The sequence below is a fragment of the Peromyscus leucopus genome, unplaced genomic scaffold, assembly GCF_004664715.2.
Source record: "Peromyscus leucopus breed LL Stock unplaced genomic scaffold, UCI_PerLeu_2.1 scaffold_214, whole genome shotgun sequence".
NCBI classification, from domain to species: domain Eukaryota; kingdom Metazoa; phylum Chordata; class Mammalia; order Rodentia; family Cricetidae; genus Peromyscus; species Peromyscus leucopus.
Genome location: NW_023505087.1, coordinates 23,395 through 27,945, shown reverse-complemented (window position 1 = coordinate 27,945; position 4,551 = coordinate 23,395). Strand labels below are relative to the sequence as shown.

General features: G+C 50.8%; 1 pseudogene; it reads left to right on the top strand.

Moving 5' to 3' along the window:
- The first annotated feature begins 1,132 nt into the window (after positions 1–1,132).
- Positions 1,133–3,778, top strand: LOC119086167 (annotated as a pseudogene).
- The last annotated feature ends 773 nt before the right edge of the window (positions 3,779–4,551 follow it).

The following is a 4,551-nucleotide window of genomic DNA, read 5'->3' as shown; positions in this document are numbered from 1 at the left end:
ATGAGTGGGCTAGAAAGAAGGCACAAAGCTCTCCAGGGCCCAGGAGAAATACTTAGAAGTCTTATGCTTTAGGTCTATCCAAACAGGAGTTTCCTAAACTTGCCCTCTGTTGAAGCCACCCAGGAGCTTAAAAAACCCACGATTGCCAGGACATCACCCCCGTCGGGGGTGTGTGTGTTGTGTGTGGTGTCTAATTTAAATCGTGGATGCCAGTGGCCATCTTTCGTTTTATTCTTTAAAAAGAATCAATGTCCACGCTGAAAACCACTGATGCGAATTCCTCATGGCTCTACTCACTCTGGAAAAAAAAAAAAAACAAAAACAAAAAAAAAGAACGAGCGCGCAAAAGGAGACGAGGTGGGGCGTGAGTGGGGTTCCTCAGAGCCCAAGGCAGTCAGTGAACCAGGAAATCTGCACCTGCGCTTTAGCAGCCCACCGTCGCCGCAAGAAGGTCCAGAAAATCAGAGCGTGCGGCGATGCTACACACGCAGCCCGGAAGGGCGGGATGGTGGGCGGATGGCCCTTGCTCCGCCCCTGCACGCCTATCGGCGCGCGGTGCGGCCCTGACGTCACTCTTGTCAGTGCAGCGGCACATGGACTGCCTGATGCGCTGAGCCCGGCGCTGCGGGGCCGCGGAGCGCGGGGAGCAGCGGCCGCGGCGGGGAGGGGGGTGGGGCGGGACGGCACCGCCTCGGGTGCTCGTGCGAGGGTCCGCGGCCCGCGCTTTGCCTTCTGCTCATCTGCTGCCGTCTACGTTTTTTTTTTTTTTTTCTTTTCTTTTTTTCCCCTTTCTTCTTTTTTTTTTCCCCTTTGCAATTTTGAACATTTTGCAAGTCTGAGTGACTGGAGGCAGGTGAGAGCATCCTGCACAGGGCCGGAGGATCCCGCGGCGCTGAGTGAGTGCGCTTGCCCGGACTGTCAGCACCGAGAACCCGAAAGTTTTTTTATTATTATTATTTTGATATTGTATGCTGGTGTATTTACAAAGACAGAAGTAATTTTTTTTTTTTCTTCCTTGTCTGCAACTGTTTTGAAAGCGAGTACTTTTGGTTGGCAAAGGACGGAGGAAAAAGCTCATCAACATTTCGGGGCGGCGATTGGCCTTTTTTAAAAGACAATTGAGTGCACCACGATGGAGAAAATGTCCCGACAGCTCCCCCTGAACCCCACCTTTATCCGCCTCCCTACGGCGTGCTCAGGTCCCTGCTGGAGAACCCGCTGAAGCTCCCCCTTCATCCTGAGACGGTGAGCGTTGCCTCGACAGCAGGGCTCAGGGAAGGACAACACTTCCAGGGACCCCCTGTTCTGCCGGGCATCCTAATCTTTCTTCCCTTCGCCTGGCTTTGGTGAAATTGGGGGCTCACTCATCACTCTTTTCTCCTCAGTGCAAAGGGGATCCCTCCGGGACAACATTTGAAATAGCGCTGGGGACCTGGCCAGGACTGTCTAGGTCTGTCCTGCAACGCAGGTGACAGGTGAACTTGACAGGTCTGGATCGCTGCCTAGAGTGACAGGGCATGGGAGTCTGCGGGAGAGTCTTGTCCCTGTGACTGAGGAGGGGAAATGGGGGAGGAGGGCTGGTTAGAGCCTGGGGTCCGAGTGAAGAGCTGGGGCGCGGGGGGGGGCGCTCACTCGGCAGCCTGGATATTTGGATTGTGTTACTGTTTCCGTTACTGTTTTGTATTGTGAACTCACGCGGCAGGAGCGGAGAGGCTTGTTCTCCGCAGCAGGGCAGTTCACAAAGCGGGGTGGGGGTGGTGGGGGGAGTGGTCTGTCGGCGGGAAGCGGTGCACGCCTCCAGCGCTGACACTTTCCCGGTGCACTCTTCCCGGTGGGAGGGGAGAGCTGAGCAGGCTCACGTGTAACCGCGTGCAGGAGCCGCCTCTGGCTTGAGCCCTTTCTTGGTAAGTCTCAAACCTTCCCTAGGCAACCATGGCTGGAGCTGGGAACAAGGATAGTGGGTAGGGGGCATGCATGTGAGACCGGCGGGGAAACCAGCTGATGCCCCCACGGATTTGTGTTTTGTTTGGGGCGGTGCAGTTTCTTGCCTTTGTGTATCAGAGTGACAAAAGCGAATCATGTGCTCCAGAATAAAGTCTGAAAGATATTTGGCTGCAAATAGCTTCGGGTGTTTGCATCATTTTCTCTGGAGAGAACCCTGTTGCGTTTGCAAGAGTTGCTGGTGCTTGATTGCGCTTAGAGACCTCTCCACCCCCACTCCCACCCCCACCCCACCACCTCCCCAAACCCGCACCCTTCCTGCGCCTGAAGGAGTAGCATTTGGAGAAAAGCGGATGCGGTGGCTTTTTGCGTGGATGTTTTTAAGTCTAACTCTCTAATGAGACTGTGGAGATTTGGAATTAGAGTGAGTGGCAGTGGGCTGCATATCTCTAAGGAAGAAAAAACTCAGAAGCAAATTCTGTAATCCTAGATTCCACCCACACCTGAATATTGGCAAAATGCAGAGAAGCTCTTGGTAAAGACCAAATCCGGGGGAGCTGTATTTCCAGGCAGGAAATAGCTGCATTCTTCCATCCTAGTGTAGAATACAGCACCTGTGCAATATAATAGTACCTACCGCTTCAGATGGATGCATCAATGTATACTTTTTTTTTTTTTTTTTTTTTTTTTGGTAAATTAGGTAATACTTAAATCTTTGGGAAAAGAAAGAAGAAACCACTGTTTAAACCGACTTTGTCTTTTGTCCCATGCTTTTCAAGCAAATGGATGAGTTTGAAGTTCTTGCCGTCAACCCCCCACCCCCACCTGCTACCGCTCCCACACAGGCCCCTGGCTCCTTCTAAGACAGGAGCTGCCTTATCTTCCTTGTAAATGGGGATAGTTGTAGTCTCTTGCAAGTTTATTGAGATAATATATGGAAAGGGACAGTGTAAGAACTAGATACATAATATTAAGGAGGGAGGGCTGTTTTACTAAGACTCAGCATGAACACCCTGCTGCTTATAAATCTGAGTGACCTCAGGTTTTTTGCTGTCATCAATTTGTGGAAGATAAAATCATGTCAGGTTATTGGCGGTTTCCTTAAAAAAAAAAAAAATCACATCATTGTACATAATCTTGGTGTGTTATTTTCCCAGCATAGATTCAGTGACTTATCCCTTCAAATAACACACCGAGACGACTGTTCTCTTGATTGTATTCCAAATCACCCTGTAGCCCGCACTACAGACTGGTGCTTTCTTTCCAAAGTAAATAGGAAGGTGCTGAAACTCTAGATCCACAAAAGACAGCATCCAGAGGGCCTTGGTGCCCCTGAGAAGTAGTTTGGTAACAGATGGCAGGAAAGCTGGTGACCCTTTTCTCTTCTGTTTTTAAAACAAAGCTCACCTTTGCTTCTCCTTCAGCATTTAGCAAAGATAAAGACAAAGGAAAGAAGCTGGATGATGAGAGCAACAGCCCGACCGTCCCCCAGTCGCCTTCTTGGACCCACCTTATGGACAAGACCCTTCCCTATGACGGAGATACTTTCCAGTTGAATACATGGACCTGGAGGAATTTCTGTCAGAAAATGCATCCCCCCCAGTCCATCGCAGCATGACCACAGCCCGCACCCTCCTGGGTTGCAACCGGCGTCCTCCACGGCTCCCTCGGTCATGGACCTCAGCAGCCGGGCATCTGCACCTCTCCACCCTGGCATCCCATCTCCAACTGTATGCAGAGCCCTATCAGACCAGGTAAATTCTGGAAAGTTCACCCATTAGATGTGGGAGTGGGGGGGCCGCGGGGAGAGGTTGGCACGAGTAGGAAGGAGACTTGAGCACACCTTCCTGGAGAGGAAGCCTCTCCTCTTCTGTTCTGAACATCCTTCCTCCTTCACTGAGCATGCCCAGCTCTCACCTGCAGAGTCAGTTAAATTGGGACTCTATGGACCTGCCCTCAGAAAGCTGGTGTTTTCAGATCTGGGGTGCGAACCCGGATGTTCATTTTAACCAGCTCCAAGGAGAATTCTGAGTAGTTGGTTCAAAGGCTACAGTTTAAGATTACTCCAGCCTAGAGTTAATGACTGGGCTAATGGTTAATGTAAACATCCATCCTATCTCCTGCCCCTCCTCCTGGGTCCCCAAACACAAAACATAATAGGATCTTGCTGGATAATTTGAGTAGACCCCAGAAGGCTGGGTTAACCCATATCCGTTCTTCTCTGGCCCAAAGGGGTCAACGCTAGGAAAGGGGTGGGACAATTTTTTTTTTCATTCATCTCCTCTTGTCCTTGACTAAGACCCAGAATCTAAACAAAAGCAGGCCCTCCCATTAGCTGAGGCTGAGCCTCTTTCTTCTTAGCACTCTGTGTTCCTGGGGGCCAATCTGCCTTTCTGTTCTAGCTTTTCACTGTCATCTGCTCATCACATTTATTCCACCTTTATCAAGGCCTGTGACAGGGCTGGGGAGAGAAGCTCCTGTCAATACGTGCTTGTGTGAGGACCAGAATTTGACCCCTAGTGCCCTCGTAATAAACCAGGCATAGTGGCACACTGGTAACCCTAGTGCTGAGGAGGTGGATACCCGAGGATCGCTGAGGTTAGTGGGCAG